The sequence below is a fragment of the Cupressus sempervirens genome, chromosome 6 (genome assembly GCF_028749045.1).
Source record: "Cupressus sempervirens isolate cs-2001-9-10 chromosome 6, ASM2874904v1, whole genome shotgun sequence".
Classification (NCBI taxonomy): Eukaryota; Viridiplantae; Streptophyta; class Pinopsida; order Cupressales; family Cupressaceae; genus Cupressus; species Cupressus sempervirens.
The window spans coordinates 100,836,776-100,856,051 of NC_143123.1; positions in this window are offsets into that span (position 1 = coordinate 100,836,776).

The window sequence follows — 19,276 nt, forward strand, 5'->3', positions numbered from 1 at the left end:
TGTCATCTTAGGGTCTCGAAAAGACCATTGTTAGTCTACATTTTTTTGGGGGTGGGGTAGGGTGTCACTTATGTAATATTTGATCTTGTGGATGGCTAGATGGATAAGGTCTTTTTTGTTGTTGAAAATGGTAGTTGATTACAGAAAATTTATAACAATTTATATGAAAACTCTCATCAATAAGATTGTATTTTGATGCTAATAGTTTTTTAGCACAAGGTGTGATAGTAAATGGTTCAAACTTCTTATACACTATGATGCATTATTAGGACTTAATGCATATTTCATGAGTTGTGGTTCATAAAAACCCATACCCATCAGCTTGAATTGTTTGTTTAATACCTAATGCATTGAGGTGATGCTTACAAGTTGAATTCATAACAACCATTTATCATCAAATTAAATTGTTTTTTTAGTACCCATTGCATTGAGGTGACACTTACAAGGTTGAAGTATTGCAACTTCCTAGAAGGTTTGCCTACTCAATTCCGTGATGATCCAACTTTCCTTGACCATAAAGTTTTGCCCAAGATTAAGCCTTCCTAGCTTGCCATGCCATTTGCAAAAGCTTCAATAAGTTATGTGCCTTATGAACCATTGATCATAGATCTATTCAGTTCCTTCATTAACAACTAGGTGGTATTTTTTGTCATGTCAAATTATGTGATGTTTAATCAGTACCAATCTTGAAACAATTGCAAGAGTAGTGGTTTACAAGAGCTCATCTCTTGTGATTACAAATAGTCCACTTATCACTCATTGCATCCATGTGATCATCATACATTTGAAGCATTTGAGATTTATTTGGTGTTGTTGTTGGAATACCAGTACAATTTTTTTTGCATCTGCAGAAAAGAAAGCATGGAGAGTGTGAAGGAGAAAATGTTGTAGGTCTAGGAGCTCAAAATGCTGTTAATAAAAAAATTCCAGGTGCCCATTGTTTAAAATTTTATGGAAGGTTCTCCAAGGCTTAACAACCATGTTTGAATGCTTCAAGTGGGCTAGAGTTTGGTAGGACAAACTCGAAGCAGAGTAATTTGTCATGGATTTGATAGTGATAGCATTGGATGTTTTGGATAATCTACACTCCCCATTGGACAACCAATGACATGTGTGTAATATGTGCAATCCAAAATCATCTTATATAACAAATTTATATATAAATTAGTAAACTGATTAATTAATATAATATTCTTGTAATCCTATAAAGATATATAGGAGGGATGTGAAATATATATCTTCCTATTAGTTTATTTCATTATTGTATTTACATATAAATTGTTATATATAAATATATATATATATATATATATATATATATATATATATATATATATATATATATATATATATATATATATATATATATATATATATATATAGGAATATCAAATTATATATTATATTGTACAAAAAACCCAACCAAATTGATTTTGGGATTGTTTTGCCATATTGGAAAAACTAATTTTTGTAAACTAGCAAATCACCACAGAGTAGCTGGATGTTTTGTGACAAAAACCTAGAAAATATAGTTGCATTTATATAGGATTAAGGTTTATTAAAATTTAAAGAGGGAAATATGTAATGGATATAACAATCCAAGAGATTTGACCAGTTGGAGATGAATATAATAAAGAACTGGGGGATAGTAGATTAGATAATATAATAACATTACAACATAGTGCACATGAATAAGAAAGGAGATTAGGAAACTAATAGAATTCTCATCATTCTAGCTTCATCATCACCTCTACCATATATTTTCCTTAGGAATATTCCCAAATGAAAGCACTAAAAAAATTCCAATTTCTTGTGGCTTGTATCAAGATCAGAATGTCAGCATCATAGTGAGAAAATGTGGTTATCTGGATATAGGAAGAAAATCAAGATAACATTGTAAGAGCATGATGGCACACTGGGCTGCTTCTACATTTGATCTTTTCGATTCTTAGATTGTTCATGGTGATCTTGTTGGCATTTTTGCAATGATTACTACTACATTTAACCTTATTTTTATATTGCAACTATGTTTCTTTTTCTCTACTTCATTTTACTAAACATTCCCTATCAAAAAAATATTGGTTGTGTTTCAATATTAAAATGTATGAGGGTATGTGAAGACTTTTCCTATTATCCACAAAAACTAATTGAGAAGCACATGAAGTTTTGACAACTCGTGCACCCTTGCCTCCTCAAATAGTTTTATTTTCAGGTAACAAGTAACAAAATTTCTCTCATTCTCATTGTGCTTTACATCCATGGTAGAGGTGTATTTCACTAGTCGAGCACAAATTTAGTGCAACATAAATGCTTTGTCTTTTATTCTAGACAAAGTGGGTCTGCCTGATGGCAACTCACATTGGTTCCTATAAGGGACTAACTTTGTCTTCACAAAAAAGTACAGATATCCAAATTCAGGAAAGAATATTAATTTAGAAATGAAAAATTGTGTTGTTTTCATTAATAAAAGAAAAGCCTATGATTCAATGTGGTAGTAATTGGTGAACATTATCTTCAGCAATTAGTAGCTGATAGTTGTTTTCTGACTTCAAATAGACCTAACTATAAGATTTATTCTGTGCACTAGAAAAATCATGTGCATTTGCACCATTTTTCTGAACATCATCTTCAAATCCTCTATTAGTATCTTTTAGGTCCGTGTTAATTAATTAGACATATCTTTTGTCTTCATCTTTTCTAGATCTAGATTGCTTTGCATATAATATTGATCTGTGTGATTTAAGTATTTTATTGAAAAGAAACATAGTTTGTATCATGTTCAGACCTCATCTATGATGCTTTTTCTTGACAATCCACATAATCTATATGAGAAACACACAAAAATTTAACAAGTCGTGCACCCTTGCCTGCTGAAATGATTTTATTTTTAGCTAATAGGTAACAAAATTTTTCCCAATCAAGGTTGTGTCATTCTTTCATTTTTAGGTGAATTACAAAACTAGGTCAACACAAACTGGATGAACCATTGATGCTTTCCTTTTCATTCTAGACAACATGGATCTGCATGATGGCACCTTAGAATGATTCTAATTAGGGTGCTAATCTTATTTCTGTAAATTAGTAACTAGCCATTCAACTTCATAAAACAATGCAGTTTAGAAAGAAAAACTTGTATTGCTTTGGCCCCTCATTAATAAAATCAAAACTTTTTTTTTAATTTGGTAATAATTTGTGAGCATGATCTCTAGTAGGGAGTAGCTAATAGTTGTTTTCCAGAATCAAGTGGACCTGAGATGAAGAATTCTAGTGCAAATTGGCAAAATTGTGGTTGTTCGCACTATTTTTCTTAGTAGCATCGTCAAATCCTTCTTGATGATCTTTTAGGAATGCTTTTTTATTTAGGCACATATTTCCACTTCATGCTTTTTTAATCTAGATTACTCAGCATGCAATGTAAATCTGTGTTATTTAACTCACTTCTATTTTATCTTTTCCTTTAAAAAGTAACCTAGTTTTTTTTTGTGGATAGACCTAATCTATGACCTATTTTTCCTTCAAACTACCATTTCAGACAACCTAAGATCCAATTTTTAGTGTAGCATTGGAGTATTCCTTATTAAAATCTCATATTATTTTAAAGTGTAGTGGTTCTACCACTATATACGGTTGCCTTCCTTTGTTAATCTATCATGACCTTTGTTTTTGTAAGATAGAAATGAAACTTCTCTTGACAATCACTACTTTCCAGCACAAAAGCTTCGTAGTGATCCTTGGATATATTTAAAATCCTATGGAAAAAAGATGAATCATTTCTTAAAAAACTTGCTTCTTCCACACAAAAAGCTACTTTTGAATTGTAGATATCAACCAAGTTATTAACAAGCTCCTGCCATTCTCAGCATCATGGAACTCATAAAAAATTGAATCCTTAAAATTAAGCAACTTACTATGTTTATGCCCAAAATATCTTCAGGTTATAACCAACACCTTGGATAGGATTACAAACTAGCAACACCAAGCAGTACAATTGAATAAATGTTTGTCATGAGCTATGGCTAATTGGCCACATTCTAGATAACTACAGATTCCATTTTTTCTCTTTTGTTTGATCCTCATTGCAAGTCTACAAAGTGATGTTGCACATAACATGTTTGGATTCTGGATAGCAACATAACTTTCAACTACTTAAACATCAATATTCTGGCCTTACATGAATTGATATGGTGGAAACAAAGCTACAAAGTAGATTTTCAATAATATCTATAATAAGTTTTACTGAATGCTCAAATTCTAGCTCAATTACCAATCTAAAATAGATTGAGATGATATTTACATAATTACAGTGGAAATCTTTCTTGGCATAATAGTTGCATCATGAGGGATCAGTCCATCTGACCAACTAAACTATGAGTGAACTAAGGCCTTACCACATATATTTCACATGAATTACCTTTTGAACTAGGGCCTTACCGCATATATTGCACATGAATTATGAGGGATCATTTTCTAATAGCATTGCACATGAATTACCTTTGGAACTAGGGCCTTACCACCTATATGTCCTCTAGTGGGGCCTGAATGAGCCTCTCAAAAAATGAGTGGTATCTCACCCTTGGTTAAGTATCATTAAAGGAGACCATTATAGGATCTCTGATACAAGACATTTGATAAGACAAGATAGCAACCAAAGAGTTTTCTTATCCTAATATAAGCATTTTCATCAACTCTATCAAGGAATTTTTTTTTCTCTTTAGATACCCATAGATGCCAACAAACCATTCTTCTAAGTCTACATGTACACAAATGGGATCACCAAGGCTTGGCAATTCTGATACTACATGAGATCTCCACACTTGTAGCACAAATTGACAAAACATTATTGTGTTCTAATGGTAAAAATCAAGCAGAAGATCCTCTCCTTCATGTTCAAAGTTTATGCTCATTTGTATTTTAGTCTTGATTGACCTAGAACTAGTGAATCTTGGATAATCATTATTTGATTGTAGGAACATGTATTCATTTTCTTATATGTTTTAGCTTAACTTACTTAATGTTCTTAGGATTATTTTCTGTTAAATCTTATTGATACATAATCATTTGGATTGGAATGCTTAGGACTCTAGCTACAATTCTAAAGAGGAATTATTGAAGCTTTCTTTCCTGCCTTGAAATCATTCCACCTTTAGCTCTCGAGATTGATATAGAGACCTAGGTGGACTTTTAGTTATTCACAATAAGAGGGACTTTCCTAGTGTTCTCATAACACAATCAACTAACCTATTTCCAAGGTTACCAAATGCTCATCTTATTATCTGATACCAAAAACCCACTACAAGCCCTTCACTAGGCCTATTTCCCAATTACCCTTGCCTAATCAAATTTTCACACTTTTCTCTCAGTTTTCCCAAAACTCTCAAAAAACTAAGACCACATCTAGATACCCTTTTGGATTCTACACTACATACTTCAAATTCCCAAACCAACACTACAACCCCACAATTAACCCTCTTTTAGCCCTTCTGTTACAAAGAAACCACTAACATATCGCATCTCAAAAACCATTTGATCTCAAAAAAAGTTTTCTTATCATCCAAAACAAAGGATTTTCAAATTCATAGGAGATTCCATCAAGTTTTACACACCCAACCAACAAACCCTCCTTCTTAGGTGCCTAAACCAAGGGTTTTACCAAACTCACCTTTCCAAACATTTCTTGATCCTTCCAATGGATCAAACACCTTCATATAGCCCTAAAATGACCTTCCTTGTCATAAAATATAATCCTCCTTCAGATGGAACCTCCAGACCTATGACTATCCCAACACCTAGTAACCCTCAAACAACCCTCTGTCACCATCAGTGACCTCTATCTTCCATTTCCCTACATATCTCTACATAAACATCATAATACAGATAAATTAGACATTAAATTACCCTCTCCCATGAGTCAAAATTCCATTACAGTAGTGGCAGGTGTTAAATCAATTAAATGTAACTCAAACTGGTTTCTTTGTCACGTGACAGTGACAATTAATTGATTCACTACTACAAAATCTTCAATAAATGAATGTTCTTATAGGAAAGAAACCTTAAAAAATTTTAATTCTTTTGGAGATTCAAATAAAAGGCTTTTAAAACCAAAGAAATTGTACAATAAAACAAAGACAATCAAATATAATGTCACTCTTTAGAACATGCAGAGAAATATTGTTTCTTTATTTGAATTTTCAAATCTTTTAGAATATGATCTTCGAATCCTTCCCCTTTGGATACCACAATACATCTTGTTTTATAAACTTTGTACCCTTTCCAAACTGTCTAGCTTCCAAAAGAACTGACCAACTCCCTAACTGTCTCCTAACAACCACTTGACAGTTTTGAATAACTTTTAATAACTTTTAATAACAGTTCCGCACCATAACTTTGGGCAGTCAAAGACTAAAGACCTTTTAATACAATTCCTAAATGATGTTATACTCCTTAATAAGACTTAATGACTCTCAAATAGTGCAATGTTCCTATTGACTCCTTCTTAACTTCTTGATTTCCTTATTGTGGCCTATTGTTAACACTTTGACAATTTGACATAATTTGATATTGTACTTATTTGCATTACATATGATAATCATGACCTTTTGACCACATTTAACCATCCTAATACCTTCTAGGATTTCATTTTCCCTTGAAACATCATAAATGACCCTAGGTACATTCTAATTCCCATAATGCCATTTAGGCTTACATAATTGTTCTTAATACAAAAATGATCATAAAACATATTTGAAGGACCATTTCATGGTCTCATTACAACCAATGACCTATCATGGTTATGTTCACATCTTGTTGCCTTTAATGTCTTCTTGTGTCCTCATCCTTCGCCTTGATGCTCCTACATTAGACATCTTTAAACTGCAAGACAACACCACTTGTCAAACATTTGGGTTTTATATTTCATCTAAAATCAAAATGCTAAGAAGAAGAGTCCAATAAAGACATCCTACTTAGATGATTTCTATGAGTATAATATCTATTCTTTAAATGCAATTTGCATTCTATGGTTTCTAGACAAAATGAGAATTTCAATTAGAACACTTAATCACAAAATTAATCTAGTATGATTTCTCCTTAGAGAATATATCTAACAACTCCTTTCTCATTTACGGATTCCCACAAAATATTTATCAACACTTACCTTGTTGCTTGTAACAAAATGCTACATTTCTAAACTTAGATCTACAAGCATTTGAACCCTCCAGATATAGTATTCCTTTATAAACTCTAAGTTTAACACTAAATCCATTTGAGTTAGATATCTCGATCTCTAATTTCTTTTCCAAAATCATCTTCCAAGGTGAAACTTTCCAATATGCTCTTCTTATATGCTTATGGAATTGTTTTGGATGTTCCAAAGAATTTCAGCATCCAACCTTTATAGACATTTGAGTCCTAAATTCATGTCCCTTGATGTTAGGCCCAAATGGTCTAAAAATTAAGTTTTTAAAAATTGCACAACCACCATGAGGCCAAAATTGCATAAGATAATTGATTTGTAATTAAGTGAAATCTAAATTCTTCTTTTGACCCTTAGGCCATCCCACTTAGGCCTATTTTTCAAAAAAATTCAATTGAAATTAGTTCATGGCTGAAATTATAATGATCTTACGCTCACGAGTTTTTGAGATTTACCCATCTTTGGAGCTCACATGTTCTTGATTGAAGATTGCATTAATATGTTTCAATCTTTTAGTCATCTTCATTAGTTGATGCATTAATCACATTAGTCATTGCTATCAGGACTAGTCATGGCATGCTATTGTTAGCACCTAAGTAACTTTAACCTTGTGACATCTCTTTGAGACATTTTACAAATAACTAAGATGCATTGTCTATAAATCCACATTTTGCAAACATCTAGGCCTTCTAGAAATTATAGGATCATTTTAGTTACATTTGAAAACATTAATCAACAATTTCCATATGTGCAGATATAAACATTAACTACAACATGTCCAATTTATTTGCAGGTATATTTTCCTATGAAGAAAGACCATGCCTAACAATATGAACCCAAAACAAAATAACAAGACAATGGCTACATTGTGGGCTCAGTTCTGAAGAAAACCTAATAAATGTTATTGTCCTTGCAAAAAGTGTAAGGGCTTAAAGAATCAAAGAATTCTAATCACAACAACCCAGAGTCATTGTAGGCAATATGGTCATGTTCAAGGGGGCCACGATTTTTGTCCATTGCTGAATGTGGATTTCCTATTGGAGGAACATGGAGGTGTGAATATCCAAGCTGAGGATAACACTCCCATGGAAGAAGATGATAATGTGTCAGAGGACACGATTGAAGAAGATAGTATTGGGGTAGGTGATGAAGAGGCTCACAATGATGGTACTAGCGAATCTGATAATAATGATGAAGATGGTCTTGATATATCTTTACTTGAGAAGGCACATGAGCCCTTATACAAAGGCTCCCAAACAACTCTACTCTCGACTATAGTGTTGTTGGTGAATTTAAAGGTTATGAATGGTATATCCAATGTAGCAATGTCACATATGCTAAGGTATGCCATTTTTGTCATCTTAAATGTTAGCATACAATTACTATTCATTATATTAATAATGCATATTTGTTGTTGTAGGTTGATTAGTGAGTTTTTGTTACCACCATAAAACATTTTGCCTCTTTTGAACCGAGAATTATCTAACATTATGGATCAGATTGGAATGAAGTATCAGACAATACATGCATGTCCCAATGATCACATTCTATATCATAAACAACATGAATTTGCAATAGAATGCCCTGATTGTCATGTTAGTAGATATCGGTTAGATCAAATAATAAAAAAAGTGCCTCACAAGGTTCTTTAGTACATTCCCATTATTCCACATCTTCAATGGTTATTCAGGTGCTCTATCTTGGCACAATTTATGGATTACCATGCACACAATAAAAGTCAGAATGACATTATGTGAATGCCTGCTAATGGTTCTGCATTTAAAGAGATAGAAGAAATATGGTCACACTTTAAAGAAGAACCTCGCAATCTGAAGCTTTCATTGGCAGCGGATGGTGTCAATCCATATGGAGATATGAGATCTGTTTACTCAGTGTGGCCTATTTTTGTTATTAACAATAGCATTCCTCCTTGGATTTTCATAAAGAGGGAGCACATAATGTTGTCAATGATTGTGCCAGGTTATTTTTTATTTTATAGTTATCTAAATTAATTTATAAATAGTGCATGAAAATGGTTATAATAATTACGTAATATTTATGTTCATTAAATTGTTAGGTAAATACCAAGTTAAAAATATGAACATGTATATTGAGCCCCTAATTGATGAGTTGTTGAAGTTATGGAATGATATCACTATGTATGACATCTCTAGACCGATAGGACATCAACAATTTCAATTCCATGCAATGCTTGTATGGACAATACATGATGCCCTTGGGCTAACTCATTTTTGCGATATGTTATATTGTTAAGATCACATATTTTTGGTCTGTTATAGTGGTTACACATTACTATCAAATCCTTAAGTTGTGCATGATAATTGTACATGATCCAATTATACATGATCTTTTAGGTCTTCAGACAAAGGAAAAATTTGCATGTCCAATTTGTGGTCAGAAGATGAAATGTCATCATTCGAGAAGTTTAGGAAAGAAGGTGTTTGATGAGTTTAAACACTTTCTCCATAATAATCATAGGTATCGAATTGCTAAAAAACATCTTTTCAATGGGAAAGAAGAGACATCATCAAGGCCACGAAGAATGACACCTCATTTATGGAAGTTGGAATACGATTGACTAAATTGTCGAGGTAATGTCCAATTTGTCATTTGAAATTTAAGATTTGTATTTTGATATTATCTTATATTTACTAATACTATAATTGATGCTCATGAAGGTCATCAAGGCATCAATGACCAACTTCCTAGAGGAATGAAAAGTTATCCTACTCAATTTAGTAGGTTACCATACTACAACAATCTCCAAATCGTGCATTTTTTTGATGCTATGCATATTGGAAAGAATGTAACAGAGACACTATGGAAAATGTTGGATGGAAGGCGTGATAGAGAACAAATTGCCAAAATTTGTACTGACATTCATGAATCTAATCATGCACTAGAAGTTTTCATTGAATCAAATAACAATGAAGACCACATAAATATAAGTGCCCTTCCTTGGTTATTAACGGAGTAACAAAGTGATGCATTAAATGAAGTCATAAAAAAAGAAAAATTTTTAACAGGATTTGCTACAAATGTAAGCACTCTTCTATAAAAAAAGGTGTTTTTGGGCCAGGGTTGAAAACACATGATTGGCATACCTTCCTCAAGGTAAGTCATGTTCTCTATTTACAATATATTTGTAAGATTGAATGTAGTACCAATTGCATTATTTAATAATATATTGAAATGATCATTTTTTAATGATTGCAGTTTGTCCTACCTCTATGCCTTCCACAATGTTTGACAATAGTATTAAACAAATTATATATGATCTTGGAAAATACATGAGGTTAGAAGTGTTTTTTCTTAGATTTGTAGCTTTTTATTTGAAATCTATTGTATAATTTTATTTGAAATCTCCTTTATGTGTTTTTGCATGTTGAATCTCTTTTAGGTGGTTATCATCTAAAGAAATTGATAAAAAAGATATAAAATATTGGAAGAGAAAAATTTCACAGCTTATGTGTGAAATGCAAAAGTGTTTACCTCCAAAATTTTTCAATGCTCAAGAACACTACCTCATACATCAAGTTGAGGAGATTGAATTGTGTGGACCTGTACAAGCCAGATCAATGTGGATGGTTGAGAGACACTTGAAATTTATGAAGGGCTTGGTTCAACAAAGAGCACGTCCTAAGGGTTCTATGATAGAGGGATATATGATATACCAGACCATAGTGTATATTAGTGAATATCTTCCAAAGTTGGCAACAAATATTCACGTAGATTGCATTTAGGATCCCAACTATAATGACAAATTCAAATGGGAGTACCTGACAGGGAAAGGTAGATTGAGGAGGGTGAGAGGTAATTATAAGTTTTTTTTTGTAATTTAATAATTCTTATCCGTCATCAATATATATAAGTTGTTTCTAATTGGTGCAATTATCTTCTTTATAGTTAGTTGTGAGTGGGATGCACTACACTTGTATATTGCAAACAATCTTGATTGGATGATAGTATGGATTGAACAGTCTCAAAAAATGGTCGCTCATTAACATGGGATGGTGTTGCATCATTGGTTAAAGAAGCTCATCATAATAGAGATCCCAATGTTACACCAATGGTACTTGATCTAATATATGGCTTAAGAGATACAAAGGTACACACAAGTTTACTAATCATGAGACATAAGTTTAATAGCAACTCACAGATCAATGAGAAGATTCTTGACATGTTTGAATAATTGCAGGTCAAACACTACAAAGCTATGTACTACTATGGCTATAAATTCTACACAAAAAAGTTAGACAAAAGAAAGAAAACGTGTGATTTTGAGATAAGTGTTGTCTTCGTGGTCACCAATATTTTATCTAAAACTAACATACATCCTCAACAATCTGAAAATCGATACTATGGCATTTTGGATGATATACTTAAGTGTGAATTTAATTCATTCAAAATAGTTCTATTTTTCATCAAATGACTAAATTGAAATGATGCTAATAGGACTGTTATTGAACACGATAGTGGATTTACTATGATTAATACAAGGTCATTTGAGCCAATCAGAGATGAGCCCTATGTTCTTCCAAGACAATGCGAGCAAGTGTTTTACTTTGGTGTTCCACACAAACTATGTTGGTCATTTGTTTTTAGACATGACCCAAGAGGAAGGCCGATAAAGTATAATGTGATTGAAGAAGAAGATATTGAAGAAACACAAGAGGAAGTAAATGATTATTGTATATGAGAAATATGTTAGCAAGTAATACTAATCTATCAAGAGAACAAAGCATTAACTAGCATAAAAAACATAACATATATGAGAGACAAAGTGAAACCCTCAAATGAGAATATGAGCCATGGAATGGATCTCCCAATGAGGATAGTCACTTGATTTAGGGATGAGTCTAATGGATTAGTTTGGGGTGTATGCTCAAGCTTCAAACTAGTCTCAATGGAGATTTTTGGGATTTTTGGTGTGGATGCATGCAAAAGTATGGATTTGGCTTCAAAATGGCATTATAACTTTACTTGATGGATTGTGATTGAAATGGCTTGGGAGGGGATTCAATTTATAGGCTAAGGGCTTGAGGGATGGAGGTCTATGATGGAAGGAAAGATGAAAGCTTAAGGAGGGCTAGGATGCACTCATAAGGGAGCACATGGATTGTGCTTGTTTAGCACCAATCAAGGAGTGACACATGTCACAAGGTGAGTGGATGGAGGAAAGGGAAAGGATGAGTCAACAAAGGAGGCTAAAAGGATAATATCTTCATAAAGACCCTTCATTATGGCTTGTAAGAGCTTGTAAGAGCTTGTAAGAGTCTTTATGGCTTTTGTAAGAGCATTCATTGTTGGGTGGTTGGGATATTTTGGAGGGAGTTGAGATTGTTGACTTTCCTTGGGCTAAGAAAGTCTTAAGCTTGCTTAGGGAATGTGACAACATTAGGGGGTGGATTAGGCTTGTTAGAGATTTTCAAGTGGATGGCATTCATGAGGGTGGGTGAGTTAGTGACTAAGCTTAGTTAGTATGGGTGGATGGGGTGGATTAGGCTAAAAAGGGGATTTAGGAATAAGTTAAGGGTTATTAGATTTGAGGGTTTTATTTATCAAATAGGTTTATTTAATAAATGGGGATTTTGGATTTAGATAGAAGAATAGGATTTAATTGATAAATAATAGGTTATTTGATTTATCAATTAGGACTATAGATGATTAATTAAATTAATCAGCTAGGGGATGACAAAGGATTAATTAAATAGGAATTTAATTAATGATGCCTTTTGAGATGGCTAAATAGGATTATCAAAGTGGCGTAATCAAATTTAGGTGTCTACAATTATCAAGAACAATAGTTACCCAGTGATGAAGAAGAAGAAGATGGTGATGATTTTGGTCATGCTAATGATAATGGTGATAATGATGATGATGATGCTGATGATGATCATGATCATGGTGATGAATATGGTGATGATGGTCATGATGATGATAGTGATCAAAATGATGATGATGGTGATGAAGATGGTGGTGGTGATGATGACGATCAAAGTGACAAGTACAATGATAGTGATGATGATGATGATGACATGGATGAAGATCATGATGATCAATGAAATGTCCAGGTAGTATCAATGTCAACTATGATGGGGTCTTGTATGACCAAATTTTTCTTTCCAAACCATATGTGCACATATAAACATTAAGTAGAACATGTCAAATATTTTTTTAGATATAAACATTAGTTACACTAAATTTTTATCTCAAGACAAATGATTTACATATACAATGTACTTTATTATTAATATTTTTTTGGGTAAGTCTATTACTTTAATTTTGCTGCTGGTTTCTAAGACTTACTAATTTTTTTCATAGGGCGATATAGATACACCATCTTAAACACCTTCAATAGAGGTAAACATTAATTATTGTAAATTTTAATGTTAATATAGAAACAAATGTTGTATTATTATGTTTTTTTCTTTATGGCTTTGGAGTTATTTTGATGAAATTATACTAATATTTGATGTCACAAATGATAGGAAAAAGCTAGAATGATCGCTGATCAAATGCGATCTAAAATACGAGCATCATATCTACATGACATTGCCCTTAGTACTAACCTTGTATTCATCACCCAACAAATTAATCAAGGATACACTGATGAAGTTGTTAACATTATCATCGAGGGTGGTAGAAGTGAGTAGAAAGAGACACTGAGAATAGAATTGGACTGTAGAATCCAATCTTTGAAGGTAAGCAGTAATTCAACTAAAGTAGTAATAGAAGTTCACTAGATATTAATATTTTATAGTATCTTATGGATCATGATCTCTAATTTTATGTTTTCTTGTATAGACATATGTTCCAGTTGTGATATCACATGGTGAACATGGTGAGGGTTGTTGCGCACAACCTTCGTGTAAGCAACACTTTGTTTGTTTTGATCAACATTATAATACTTACCTTTTTTTTTGTGGACGTTTCTCACTAGTATCCCATTTGATCTTTATGCATTGCGAATGTCTTTGCTAACAATATTCTATTCTTCAACTCATGATGAAGTGTGGACTCCTCTTTCGATTGGTAGTCCAGTATTGCCTAGTGCATTGTCGGCAACAAGGACCATGCAAACATCCTTGTCTATGCCCACTAGAATTGGTAAAACTTTGTTTTGCTATATCTTGTAATGTGCTATTTCTAATGTATCTCTACAAGTTGATGAACAATGAAGTAGCATATCAGTGCTCGAATGATGTCTACAAAAGCCTGCATACACACAAACACATGCATACACACACCACACATACATACAGATATATATATATATATATATATATACATATATACATATATATGTATATATGTATATATGTATATATATGTATGTGTATATATACATATATACACACACATACATATATATACATATATATACATATATATATATATGTATATATGTATATACATATATATACATATATGCATATATATATATATGTGTGTGTGTGTGTGTGTGTCTATATATATATATATACATATATATATACATATATATATATACCCACACATAGAGAAACATGGAGATAGGCAGGAAGGTAGACTAACAGAGAGCAGTACTAGAATTGTCATTTAATTGTCATGATGTTTCAGTTGATAGACCAATAGAGAGCAGTACTACTGAAGCTGATCTATTTCCTAGAGCAGTTCATGTGATTAGTACTGGTTCGTATGAAGGGACATTGTTGCTTAATAAGAAAACTATGTTTCTATTAAAAGAACAAAAGCTTCCAGGTGCTTTAAAATTGTTATTATTTAAAGTGTAAATTTAGTTTACTTTTACATTACTCATTTTGGATTGATAAATCCTTTATATTTTTGTAGGTAATAATGCTTTCTTTGAACATCTTTTTCATATGACATTGAGACTATTTGGACCCACCATACATAAAAGGTACGTAGTTTCATATCATTGCTACATAATTTTTCTTTTCTTCCATTTATTGTAATATATTAAAGTTATTGATCTAAAAATCTATTTGTTTTTAAAAAGGTGAAATGTACAAGCTATGGAATTAAAAAATCAGTTGATTGCATCTTTTGAGGAGAAATTTGAAAAAAACATTTTTGACACTGGCCTACTTCTGAAAAGAGTAGCAAAGCATATAAAGACTATGAGGGATCAATATAGAAGGGCTCTTAAGGATAACCCAAAGTACAACCATCCTCCTATGATTCCACTGATGGAGTGGAATGAAATAATAGAAGATGCAAAGGAGAAAAAGGCTATGTGAAGATAGAGATAATGAAGTAGCACAGGGCAAAAAGAGGTATGTCATTATAGTATTAAGTACATTGTAATCATGCACTAATTATTGATATTTGTAAATATATAATCTAAGATGTTTGAAATTGTTCATAGATTGCAGGACACATCTGTGGCTATAAAAGCGAGAGTAGAAAAGGTTGGCCAACACAAACTTGGCTCTGGTGGCTATATGAATCTCCAATCTTGACTTGTAAGTAGAGCAATGGAATTTCATTTAAAAAAAAAATATAATGTTGCAAATAGTTTTGTTTAATGAAACCATACATGGAAAACTGACATTATCAAGCACAAAATACAAGGCATAGAATTCAGTGTGGAGGTCACAGATGAAGATAGAAAAATTGCCTTGAAGGAAGGCTATAAAGTTGTGGTTGCACACCTACATGAAGAATCTGTAAGCCTTGCCCAAGAATCTAGTGCACCAAATGATATCTCACAGGTAAATTGGTTAAATGAAAAGTAAATGAAATTGAATAGTTGAGAAGCTTCTTTTTTGGTAGGGTAAAAGCACAGATCTGTGTCACCATTTGTGATACCAAAACCTGTTTTGGTCAAATCTCATTTCTCTATCAAAACTCAATTTTTTTCAAAAACTAAAAATATCCTTTTATAGATCTCAAATTCAATATCATCATTATATAAATTTTTGAGTGTTTTGATTAGTTATAATATGTTATAATCATACAGTATTATAAGTTGATATTTCAAGATTTCAGAAGATGCTCCCTCAAAAAAGGAAAAAAAATAGTAAATCATATCATAATATATATAAAAAAATATTTATCTCTAGAGGAGAGAATCCTCTTCAGGAATATGTAATTTTTTTTCAAGAAGGTATAGATTTGATAAGAAAGTTTTGACGAGAGGAAAAAGCTGTTGAATTCTGATAAGATCGAACTTGAGTACTTATAACAAAGAAAATATATATAAAAAATAATTATTTCTTTTTTTTGTGCACTAGCTATACATGCCATCTATAAGATATTTTCAAATCTGAACAAAAAAAGATGATTTGCATATACTTGTTTGACAGGAACTGCACCCTATATTTTTTATAGTTAAAAAAGGGACTTCAAAATAAAATAAAATGAATAAATTATTACTCAAAAAATTTATAAAAATTATAGGCATAAAATTCATCCAATTCTACACATTTCATTAGTTTACATCATCTTCATATTTTAAATACAAATACCATTTCTTTGTCACTAATGTTGAACTGTCACATTCTGATATCACGTGTCTTTATAAAAGGTGATACAAGTTTGTGCTTTTACCCGGTATTATTTTTAACATAAATTGACTACATAACAATGTGCATAACATTTTACTATAGCCTTCATATCCTACCACAGAACCTGCTCGTGACGAAGGCCATGATGAGCATTATAGTGGTGGAGGATTAATTTTCTATTGAAAATTAATTATACAATTTAACATCTTCAATTGCAATTTGACGTGTATCCTTTTTTTGAATATTTCAGAGCATGTTGAACATCATGCAGAAAGAATGGACCATGTTCCAAGTGTTCAAAATGTTGACGCGGTGGTGGATCAAAATGTTAATGTACATGATGTGGCATTGTCAGGTAAGAAAAATGCATGTTATGTTGTATTCATACTTAATTACAGATTTGTAATAGTTAGAAAAAGAAAAAGAGTATGTCAATTTATCCCATTCACTTGTTCTTGCAATAGAGCCCCCTTTAGTGCGGCAGCCTCCTGCTCCTCCAAAGAGAAGAAGCCATCGTAATTTGACATTACACGTGCCAAAAGAGGAGGAGAATGATGTAGATATGGATGCTCCTATGAGCACTTTTCTTAAGAGAGCTCAGAAAAACAAAAAAAAGAAATGATGTTTTAAAAATCTTCTTTGATAAACCTTTGTAGATAATGAAAGAACTTTGTTTTAAGTAATTATGTATGAATGATGTGTATTAATACAGATTTTTATTTTATGTTAATGAATATTGTTATGTGTTAATGAAGTTTTGATTAGTATTGTGTATTAATGAATTTTATATCATATTGATGAATGTTATGTGATTGTATTGATTGAATGTTATAGTTCATAAATAGATGAATGAATGAATGAAGTATGTAATTAGATGATAATGGGTACTTTAGATTGATGTTAGGGGGAGGGGGGTGAGGCCAGATGAGCTTCCACCTTCACGTGGTTGGCCTTGTTAAGTAGAGAATATTATAGTATTCTTGAAACCAAGTGAAGTAAAAACTAACATAAAATGGACACTTTGCATGTCGTAGGTCTAAAATGATCCACAACTACTGCTGCCCATAACATAGAATGTAAATGTGATATGGGATTTATGTGTGGCTACCTACAATGTTTGATATTTGATCATTTTGTTCCCTTTATATATTTGCAAAGGATGAAGGCTCCTTAAATAAGCAAATACAAAAACAATGTTTTTGAAAGAAATAATCAATAATTGAGAACCAAAATAAAAATATACTAAACTATCTAACTGATTAGATACATTAAGTGACCATATACATTAGGTAAATACTACAATATCATTCTAATATATATATATATATATATATATATATATATATATATATATATATATATATGCCTTTGACAAAAATTGTCTATTCAGGTCAAATTATCTTAGGAATAATGTGTTAGTCTTACTGCTAATTCCTTTGCTTAAATATAATAAGACTTATTCAGCAAAGTTCTAGGTTTCCAATGGTTGATCAAAGATTTATCTCCATCTTTGGGGAAGAATTTGATAACTTCTCTATTGAATTCTTTACAGAGGGAACGTACTTGAATGGCTTCCATATAGAAACCTAGAAGTTTAGCATATATCCAGTTAAGTTTGGATTTTTAAAACTCTATAGGAAGACCATCAATATGTGGGGATTTACCATCCTTGAGGGATTGCACAATAGACCAAATTTATTCCTAAAGAAATGCCTCTTTCAAGATTAGAGGCACCAAATTTGTTTAGGTTCATGGAAATAATTCTATTGCAAATAAGTCTAGGTTTCTCAGCTTTATAATTGTCACAGCTTTATAATTGTTCTCATTTCATCAATTTTATTAGTTGAATTCCTTGCAATATCAGTTGGTGTTATATGATCCTAGATAAATTCAGGTGTTGGCAAGCTGAAAAATCCTTCAGTCCTTTTAGCACCACATTTGATCGAGATGAAGTTTGGATCTATTTTTTCTCTTTTAGAAATATAGTTCTTATGGCATCTTTACATATGTTTAGCAAAGGCCAAGAAACCTTAGTGTAAGCTATAATTGGATTATATTGTAATTTCTATTTGAGTCTCACCACTTATTCCTCAAAGATTCTACATCTTACTTCTTAGGCTTTGTTTTACCAAATATACTCAAGAAAATTTTCTTAGACACCAACAAAAGGATTTCATTGCACAAATAAATTAATAATGTTCAAACTACAATTACTATTTTTTCAAATTCCTTTATAAGACTGAAAATTCATTCTGAATCACTCAATATCTTCTTCAGGATGCGTTTTTCATCCCCCAAAATCTCCATAATTTTTTTTGTAAGATGTTATCTATACTGTGCATGGTGACACTATTTAAACTATGCATGGTGACACTCTTACCAATTGTTATCAACATATGATCAAGCATAAAAGAAGCTCCTAAAAGAACCTATCTAATCTGGATTACAACCTTTTATATCCCTTTTTTATTACAACACCAAGTAATCTTGATATACCTATAGCCTTTTTTATTATGTTCAAGACGGTTAGACAAGCTAATGACCCTTTTGA